Source organism: Tachypleus tridentatus, chromosome 9, assembly GCF_004210375.1.
Source record: "Tachypleus tridentatus isolate NWPU-2018 chromosome 9, ASM421037v1, whole genome shotgun sequence".
Classification (NCBI taxonomy): Eukaryota; Metazoa; Arthropoda; class Merostomata; order Xiphosura; family Limulidae; genus Tachypleus; species Tachypleus tridentatus.
The window spans coordinates 3804951-3816006 of NC_134833.1; the positions used below are offsets into that span (position 1 = coordinate 3804951).

General features: G+C 36.2%; 1 protein-coding gene across 1 annotated transcript in view; it reads right to left on the minus strand.

The window, feature by feature from the left end:
* LOC143224678 (uncharacterized) overlaps positions 1 to 6841 on the minus strand; it is a 65057-nt gene extending 58216 nt beyond the window's left edge. Inside the window, exon 1 of the mRNA XM_076452837.1 lies at positions 6760 to 6841. The gene's annotated coding sequence lies outside the window, so the exon portion shown is untranslated. The remainder of the gene's footprint in view (positions 1 to 6759) is intronic.
* Positions 6842 to 11056: the final 4215 nt, after the last annotated feature.

Here is an 11056-nt window from a genome sequence, read left to right on the forward strand (position 1 = left end):
ATACGTAACCTAGCCAGGACAACTTCCTCCTTCCAATCCTTATGGAAGCAAGATGGACAAATAGCAATGAAAGGTTTGATCTTTTTACCACGTTGCTCACTCCAAGTCAACTGCCAATTGGCATGAAGACAGGACCATAGTCTATGTATGGAACAGGCACAGCAATGATAGTGCTAGAGCAGATAGATTTAGCTGCAGTATCAGCGAGCCCTTTCCCACGAATACCAGCATAGCCTGGTATTCAGAAGAACTAAATAGAAGTAGATGATGGAGAGAAATGAGCCAGTCAGTTTTGAATATAGGCAAGAACAGGGTGAGAACTAACATGAAGTGATTCCAGGGTCAGTGGAGAACACAGTCAGTCAGTATAAATAGTGCAATTTGAGTACTGCTTAGCTTCTATGTGATCCAGGGCAAAATAAATGGCACACAGCTCAGCAATGAACACAGAAGCTGTAGAGGGGATTCTGCACACAAACACCAAACCACAACAAACCATGGCACAGCCCACAGAGTCATCTGATTTCAAACCATCCATATAAATGGGAATGAAAGGATGGTTAAAAAGATGTTCAGCAAATAACAGACAGTATTTCCAATTGGGAGTGTCTGCTTTTCTCAGATGATTTAAAGATAGGTCACATTTGGGAACTGTAAGAAACCATGGTGGAATAGGCTGACCAGTGGAGACAGCAATGTTATCCAAGAACAGACCCAGTTCAGCCAACTGTACCTTGATACAAAGACCAAAAGTGGCAATGGGAGACCATCTATTCTAAAAAGCATGGGCCACTGATGAAGAAAACACAACCCCAAGTGGGATGCTGAAGTAAGGACTGAAGTTTTTCTGCATATAGTAAAGACATTTGCAAGTGGCAAAGGTGTAGAAAAAGTTCATGAGAATCAGTATACAAACTGAAGACTGGAGAAGTGAGGAAAGCCCCTGATGGTGAACAAGGTCCAACATTTTCAAGGCTGAGGTCCTGGCAGAGCCACAGACCATAGATCCATAGTCCAGTTTTGACTAAATGAGGGCATGATAGACTATTAGCATAGAACATTGATCCGTTTCCAAAACGGTGGAAAAGAGAACACAGAGGATGTTCAGTGCCCTTGTACACTTGACATGTAGTTGTTTGATGTGTGGAATAAAGGTCATCTTACGATCAAAGATAAGCCCCAAGACCTTTGCCCTGGGGACCATGGGAAGCACAGTTTCTCTGAGATGGAGTTTGAGATCAGAGTGAATATCCTGTTGGTGACAAATGTGCATGCAAATGGTTTTAGAGAGAGAGAAGTTAAAACTGTCTGCTGTGGTCCACTTCAGTAAACAATTAAGGGCAGTCTGTAGCTGCCATTCAATAAACCTCATGCTCAACAACTGATATAAGATGTGTAAATCGTTGACATAGAGACCATTTGAAATTCTAAGGGGGAGTTGTACACTGATGGCATTAATCTTTACAATGAAAAGTGTGATGATCAAGACACAGCCCTGAGGGACTCCAAGTTCCTGTGAGAAAGATTGGAAAAGTGTCGAACCCATAGAGACTTGAAATCACCAATCTATTAAAATGTTTAATAAAAATGAGCAAATGGTTACACAACCCATATTGGTGGATGTCTCACAGGATGCCATATTTTGAGAAAAGCTTCTCTGATTGATGTTTTCAATTAAAACAGGGGGTCTGCAGTTAAGTGTTGTAATCAGAACCCACACTGGGTGGGCGAGAGAAGGTTAATTCCATGAACCAAACAAATGACCATTAACAATCTTCTCTAAGAACTTACAGAGAAGCTCATCAAAGAAACTGGATGGTAATTTGAAGGAATCTTGAGATCCTTCCCAGATTTGGGAAAAGGGAGGACAATAGCATGGCACTAAGCATCAAGAATAACATTCTTCTGCTAGATCTGATTAAAAACAACCACGAGAACAGCAAAAAAGGCAGGAGAAAGATAGCACAGCATCTCGTAGTGAATATCATCAGGTCCAACTGGTGTACTACTAGACGAATGAAAAGCAAGCTTGAGTTCCACCAGCATAAAGGGGTAATTATAGTCATAGAGACAACTAGCCCAAAAGGAAAGAGGCTATTGCTCTGTCTGTGTCTTTATGGCTAAGAAGGTGGGAGATGATGCAGAAGTGGTAGATGCAAGAGAAAAGCTTTCACCAAGAAAACTGGCAATGCTTTTGGCATCAGTAACTTCCTGGCCATCAGAAAGTAAGATCAAAAGGGGGACAGAAGTATACTGTCCACTGACAATTCAAACCATGTCCTATATGATTTTGAACTGGTGGTAGAAGATATGTTAGATGTGTATTTAATCCAAGATTCCGTCTGGCTTTGATGTCTTACCTGCCGAACACGTGCACAGGCTTGTTAAAAATAATGCAGTTTAAAAGTGTGGGATACCTATGAAAAGTATCCAGGCCCGTTTTTGTGCCTTCCATACCATATGTCAGACAGGATTACACCACGAACGAGAATACTGTAGAAAACATGTTGAGGTTTCAGGAATACAATGAGCAGCTTCCTGAACAATAAAATCAGTCACCACAGCTATGCAATTGTCTATAGATGTTTTATAGATGACAGAAGGATAAAGTTCTGAGAGAGCAGTGAAAGAGAGCCAGTTGGCCTTGTCCAACTTCCAATGAGGCACATGAATTGGGTGGCATCGACCACTGCCAGTCTCTTTTAAAATGATAGGAAAATAACCACTGTTCTTATGGTTTACTGTCAATCCTCAAAGAAAATTAAGAAAAATGTGAAGGGTAGCAGACAGAAAGATCAATAGCAGTAAAGGTCAGTGATATCGTTTTTGCATATAATAGCAGTAAAGGACTGACTACGTGCATGAAAATAAGTATAAGAACAAGTATTAAAAAGAGAAAGGTTGTGATCAGAGAACATACACTCTATGGAATGATCCCTCTCATCAATATCAGCACCACCCCAGAGAAGATTAAGTCCATTAAACTCCACCAATATTGAAAATGGAGATAGTAACTGCTCAATGGGCACATCAATATCTGACTCATCATAGGTCTCTTTATGAGCCAAGTACAGAGAACAAAGAGTGATGGCAAGACCCTTGGAAACATGGATGCCTACAGCCTCCAAGGGTGTACTGAGTGGCAAAAACACGGTAAGCAGACGATGATTGACCAGCAATGCCACCCCTTCATGCACTTTTCCATCACACAATCCGTCATTTCTGTACCAAAAACTACTGAAAGGTGACTGCATGTTTTAGAAATGTTTCTTGTAAAGCGAGACACACAGAATGGTAAGAAGCAAACAAATCCTATATTTAAACAAAAACCACAACAGTTTCACTGCATCAAAGTGGCCATTTTTATTTATGTGGAGAAGAATGAGCCCTTCTGCTTTTGATCCCATCCTTTTTTCTAATTCGATGGAGGTCTATCAACATCCACGGATCCTCCCCTGGGTTGAAAAGTTGAGTATGCAGGTTTCTGTCTGTGGACAAAGACTCCAGCAACCAAGAGCATGAACAAATAATCGTTTTCCTGGTAATGAGAAACCCATTTGAAATAAAAATGTATCTCAGAACGCCTGGTATGGGAATTAGCACTTTTATTGATAAGCAGAGAACAACGTTTTGATCTCCCTAAGTCATCTTCAGGTTAACAAAGAGAGTTTGCAAGCGACCGTTGCCAGGCACATGTCTTAGAGCGAGAGTAAATGGATACGACATTGAAGGGAGCTTGCAACTGGATGTTAGGTTATTAATTAGTATAGGTATAAAGGTGTTCCTTTATATTGGTTAATTTTGGTTTTAGTTACTGTATAACTAGGGCATCTTTAATTTTGCATTTGTTTATATTTGTTTCCCAACTTAATATCTGAGAGTTTTGTATGGTTGTGTTGTGTTTATTTGATTTGCAGTTTTCAAAATCGAACAAAGGTGTTTTTTTGTGTTCTTTGAAACTAGTTTCCATTTTTCTGCTTCTTTCTCCAATATAGAAGTTATGGCAGTTCTTGAGCTGTATTTTATAAATTATGTTGGTGTTATGTTTGTCAATGTAGTTTTTACATAGTGTGAACTTCAGTTTTGTACCTGAATTTTGAATAGATTTGGTGTTTACCAGATTGTTGTGTTTTGTTATAAGTCTTTCCAAATGTTGGTTATTTTTAGCTGATGTTCAGAACATGTGGTATGCAGCAGTATAAGGTTTTGTAGTTGTTGTATCTTGGGATTTACTGTTGTTTCTTTGTTATTGGTCTAGGTGTGTGCGTATAATTTTTTCCACAGCCTTTTGGGGGAATTGTTGATGAAGTGTTGTTTTATTTTGTTGATTTCATTGTTAATTATATCGGGTGAGGATAGTTTTGTGGCTGTGTTTACTTGGTTTCTTTATATGTTGAGTTTTTGTTTTGTTTAAAGTGCTGAGTTCCAGGGATTGTATAATCCAGTGCGGGTGATTTTTCTGTGGATTTCTGTATTGAATTGTGTATCAGTTCTAGTGATCTTGAGGTTAAGAAATGCCATTTGGTTAGTTTTTTCCTGTTCACAGATGAACTTAATGTTGGAATGTTTTGAGTTAACTTGACTGAAAAAAACTAAGTTTGAGTTCTGTAGATGAATCCAGCAATTGTATCATGAACATACCTGTACTAGCATAGTGGTGGGTGTAAGGCTAAATTGATCGCTTGTGATTCAAAATGTGTCATAAAATGTTGGCTAGAACTGGTGACGTTGGATTCCCCATACTTAGGCCATTTATTGTGACAGGAGGATATGGTGATGTAAACATCAATATCAGAACATTAGTAGGCACCATAATTTTGTCTTTGTGATTGGAGGTTTGGTGCACTAAAGAAACACCTTGGTTGGAGGAACCAGTGAGGATTTCTAACTCAAGAGTGTTCTTTAAATCCCTCCGAACTATAACTCCTTCAGAATAATTCAAAGTTGTATTTAATTTCAAGAGGAGTTGGGTATGTTGTGGTGTAGATATTTCCACCAAAATGTCTCTAGAGTGTAGGTTTTTTACTGCTTTGGAGGAGTTAACATAAAGTTTCATTGGAAGTAAGTTTTGATTTCTTAAGTTTTTGATCTGTCAAATTCCAGATCTACTCAATTATGTTGAAATCAGGGCTCTGTGGGAACCACTGCATCATTTGAATGACTCAAGCACCTTTTCTCTTCAAAAAGGAGAATCTGCTCTGAGGATTTCTCAGATAAGTAATTATTAATAATTAATTGATTAGAAATTGAAGTACATAATCTAACTGTGATGGTGACTGTACAACAAAGTCATCCATGTGTGGTCGTTTTCCAGTAATCTGTTGATTTTTATTTTTTTAAATTTTTACTTATTTCTAAAGGAATGGGATTATCCATAATGAAGGAAACGCATTTCACTCCCACTGACCTAATCCACCATGAATCCCTATGAGGGGATGTGCTACAATGCCAAACAAGGTTACTGCAGTAATGCCAGGGTATCATGAGTACTATACCCATACACCAGCATCAGACACAATGTCCACAACACCTGTTGAGAACGTCCAACAATGGTACTTAGTTGAACTTAGTCCAAGTGGACCAGCTGAATGACCCTGGTGGATTCACTTCAAAACTGCTGTATACAGGAATTCAAAGCCAAAGTGGTGTTTTGGGGATGGACCCTCAACCACCAGGGCCATCTCCTCCCCTTCACAGTTCACCACATACAGCAAACACATAGGTGGATGTTTAGATCCTTGACGAAGAAAATTGAAAGTACAGAACCACTCACCACATACAGGAACACACACAGAGGATATTTGCTTAAAATCAAAGAAACTACAACAGTGTTTTATTGGATCATGACTTACTGTTGATAAGCTAAGTCCTCTACAGAGTCACAGTGGGAAAAAGTACATCTTGTTAGTAGTGGATTATTTCACCAGATGACCAGAAGCATATGCTGTTTCTAATGAGGAAGCAGAAGTTCTAGCAAGAAAGTTTGTTAATGAAACTGTTTAAGAACTGTGCTGCCAGAGTAATTCATTCAGGTCAAGGATGGAACTCTGGATCAATATTGTTTGCAAAAAAGTTTCAAATCGCATGAATAAAAAAATACCAAGACAATAACTCTTTATTCATGTTGTGATGAAAATGTGGATAGAGGTATTCACATTTAAACCAGTTAGCTATCTCTATGGACAGACATCAACTCAAAGTGCCATTGGATCCTTCTTCACTCCCATCCTGAGGATAATAAATCAAGAGATTCGTCCACAGATTATGCAGAAACATTAAGGAACATCATTACTGTCCTAGGTTAACTTATTAAAGACCTAAATAGGTTAGTGATAAAATGGAAAATTACTATTACAAAAATGGTGATAACACTGAATTTCAGTGGTGATAGGATACAGCTGATAACTTTGAGAGAACTCTCCACTGCAGTTAAAAGAAACATAAATGTGGTAGAAAAACAAAATACTGCCTTTCATCGAAATGATTTACCAGAGTATAGAAATATAATCTTTTCATATATATCACATTTAAATAGCAATATGTTTAATGCTTCCATACTGTTTGGATTGCTTCAAAGTTTCATACAACAACTAAGTCTTAATAGCCCAGCAAAAGCTTCAAGAAAGAAAAACTCTGGCCTACTTTTCATCTACACATTACTGGTATTACACTCGCATGGCACATTCATATGGTGACAAAGATGTTAAGAACAATTTTAACCCAATTTCCATTACTGTGTAAATAAAACAGTTTCCTTACTTCTTTAATTCTGCTTCTTGCTGGTAATGGAACAGGGGAAAGAGAAATGTCCAACTCATCTAGTTTTACTCTATACAGTACAGATCTAATAAAAAAACACATATACTCAGTTTTCATCAACAAATTCTATCATTACAAAGAGAAATGTCCAACTCATCTACTTTTACTCTATACAGTATAGATCTAATAAAAAACACATAACTCAGTTTTCATCAACAAATTCTATCATTACAAAGAGAAATGTCCAACTCATCTAGTTTTACTCTATACAGTACAGATCTAATACAAAAACACATACACATAGTTTTCATCAACAAACTATATCACTACATACATTTAAAATACTCATGATTTATAAGTAACTGTAACTACTAAACTGTAGCATTAAAAAATAACCCAGAAAAGTAAATACAAATAAATTTCTCTTTCACTTCATCTTGGTTGTCAGCATGATACAGTACAAATTTTAAAATTGATTTGTTTAATACATATATTTGGACTTAAGATAAGTCTTTCTATTAGTTTCTTGTTAAAAAGTTAATAATAATTTGAGAACTGTACTTCAGCTTCAAAAGACTCCACAAATTCAGATTTTAAAAGTTTATGCACTGATCTACACTTGAAATCTTAACTATAATGGTTCAAGTTTATGTATAGGTCATTAACTACATTACAAAGTTATTATATTTTTAAATGGATAGGAAAAAAATGAGTTAGTTAACAGCACCCAAATGAATGACAAAATCAGGCAGTCAGTATTATAATGCAATCACAAAGTGCAGATAATTTTTCTGATGCAATAACATGCAGACCAGACGTGCACATTAACCACATCAGACCACAAGTTAGTTTTAGTTAAAGATTTAAATTTTATGTTATCAGTACATATAGTACAAAGTTGCAGTTATAAAATTGACACTATTAAAAGCTATTAATTTTACTAAAGTTGGTGTTTTAACTAAAATGTATAATCTAAATATTCTTATTGTGAATTGTTTTAGCATTAGTCCTACATTAAATAGTAAACAAGATTTGATGCTTTGGATATCAATCTGACAAAAAATGAGCTTTTCAGTATACGATCACCAGCAGAAAATAAATATCTTTATACATAGTAAGTCTAAAGGATGTTATCACCAGGGGTTTAGGGTTGAGGCCATTAACAAAAAATCATGGGACCAGATGTTTTATCATTAAGAGAAAGTTGTTTGTTTCCTAACTTTTTGTTATCCTTTTAATTTTAATCTGAATATTTTTATTACAAAATCAACCTTACACAAACACATATGCATTTCATGCATGAAGCCAAACACTGAAACTAAATGGTGTTCTTAAAGCAAATACAATTGCACATTATTTAGCAAGAAAAGTATAGAGTACTGAGTACAACAAATTAAAAAGATAACTGCAGCATAGAATGGCATGTATCTGGCCTACATTTTGACATTTTATATAGTGTGATGTTAAAAGTAATCAACAGCCCTATTGTATACACATACTCATACACTTAGACTATAATGAGAACCTCGAATTTCTATATCTTTTAGATACTAATACCGAGAAAGAAACAAATATGGGTCAACTAGGGCCACTAAAACCATCTAGAAGAAGATGTGTACTGTCATATCCAACATGTGTTAAGTAGAATGCAGCATCTTATAAAAGGTGATATATGACCAAGGCAACAGTAGGTAACATGTTTCAATGACATACTCGTTCAAAAATAACATGTTTCAAGTACCTTAAAAATCAAATGCGTGTCAGTACTAGAAGCAGAACTTATGGATTTCTATGTATGATATGACTGTTGAAACAGGAGCTGGGAATGTGTTAGCCTTACACATGCTTTTAGACTATGGAAAAAAAAATGGAGAGGAGTGTTATGCTTTTGTCAACACAGATATATAATGTTGAAGAAATTATACTGTAAGAATATTGTCCTATAAAGAAAGACCAGGTGTGGAGACATGAGCTGATATAACAAGTTGTTTATGGTGCCTCTTGTTGTAGAAACTATAGTGTAAGAATATTGTCCTACAGAAGAAAACCAGGTATGAAGACATGACATGAAATAACAATTTGTTTATGGTGCCTGTTGTTGTGGAAACTATACTGTAAGAATATTGTCCTATAGAGGAAGACCAGGTGTGGAGACATGAGCTGAAATAACAAGTTGTTTATGGTGCCTGTTGTTGAAGAAACGATACTGTAAGAATATTGTCCTATAAAGAAAGACCAGGTGTAAAGACATGAGCTGAAATAACAAGTTGTTTATGGTGCTTGTTGTTGTAGAAACTATACTGCAAGAATATTGTCCTATGGAGGAAGACCAGGTGTGAAGACATGAGCTTAAATAAAATGTTGTTTATGGTGCCTGTTGTTGTAGAAACTATACTGTAAGAATATTGTCCGATAAAGGAAGACCTGGTGTTGAGACATGACACGAAATAACAAGTTGTTTATGGTACCTGTTGCTGTATAAATTATACTGTCAGAATATTGTTCTATAGAGGAAGAACAGGTGTGGAGACATGAGCTGAAATAACATGTTGTTTATGATGCCTGTTCTTGTAGAAACTATACTGTAAGAATATTGTCCTATAGAGGAAGACCAGGTGTGGAGACATGAGCTGAAATAACAAGTTGTTTATGGTGCCTGTTGTTGAAGAAACGATACTGTAAGAATATTGTCCTATAAAGGAAGACCAGGTGTGGAGACATGAGCTGAAATAACAAGTTGTTTATGGTGCCTGTTGTTGTAGAAACTATACTGTAAGAATATTGTCCTATAGAGGAAGACCAGGTGTGGAGACATGAGATGGAATAACAAGTTGTTTATGGTGCTTGTTGTTGTAGAAACTATACTGTAAGAATATTGTCCTATAAAGAAAGACCAGGTGTGGAGACATGAGCTGTAATAACAAGTTGTTTATGGTGCTTGTTATTGTAGAAACTATACTGTAAGAATATTGTCCTATAGAGGAAGACCAGGTGTGGAGACATGAGCTTAAATAAAATGTTGTTTATGGTGCCTGTTGTTGTAGAAACTATACTGTAAGAATATTGTCTGATAAAGGAAGACCAGGTGTTGAGACATGACACGAAATAATAAGTTGTTTATGGTGCTTGTTGTTGTAGAAACTATACTGTAAGAATATTGTCCTATAGAAGAAGACCAGGTGTGGAGACATGAGCTGGAATAACAAGTTGTTTATGGTGCTTGTTGTTGTAGAAACTATACCGTAAGAATATTCTCCTATAAAAAAATACCAGGTGTGGATATATGAGATAAAAAAATAAGTTCTTCATGGTGCCTCTTGTTCTAGAAACTATACTGAAAGAATATTTTCCTACAGAGGAAGACCAGGTGTGGAGACATGACATGAAATAAGAATTTGTTTATGGTGCCTGTTGTTGTATAAACTATACTGTAAGAATATTGTCCTATGGAGGAAGACCAGATGTGGAGATATGACATGAAATAAGAATTTGTTTATGGTGCCTGTTGTAGTATAAACTATACTGTAAGAATATTGTCCTATGGAGGAAGACCAGGTGTGGAGACATGAGCTTAAATAAAATGTTGTTTATGGTGCCTGTTGTTGTAGAAACTATACTGTAAGAATATTGTCTGATAAAGGAAGACCAGGTGTTGAGACATGACACGAAATAATAAGTTGTTTATGGTGCCTGTTGTTGTAGAAACTATACTGTAAGAATATTGTACTATAGAGGAACACCAGGTGTGGAGACATGACATCAAATAAGAATTTGTTTATGGTGCCTGTTGTTGTATAAACTATACTGTAAGAATATTGTCCTATAGAGGAAGACCAGGTGTGGAGACATGACATGAAATAAGAATTTGTTTATGGTGCCTGTTGTTGTAGAAACTATACTGTAAGAATATTGTCCTATAGAGGAAGACCAGGTGTGGAGACATGAGCTTAAATAAAATGTTGTTTATGGTGCCTGTTGTTGTAGAAACTATACTGTAAGAATATTGTCTATAAAGGAAGACCAGGTGTTGAGACATGACACGAAATAATAAGTTGTTTATGGTGCCTGTTGTTGTAGAAACTATACTGTAAGAATATTGTACTATAGAGGAACACCAGGTGTGGAGACATGACATCAAATAAGAATTTGTTCATGGTGCCTGTTGCTGTATAAATTATACTGTAAGAATATTGTCCTATAAAGGAAGACCAGGTGTGGAGACATGAGCTGAAATAACAAGTTGTTTATGGTGCTTGTTGTTGTAGAAACTATACTGCAAGAATATTGTCCTATAAAG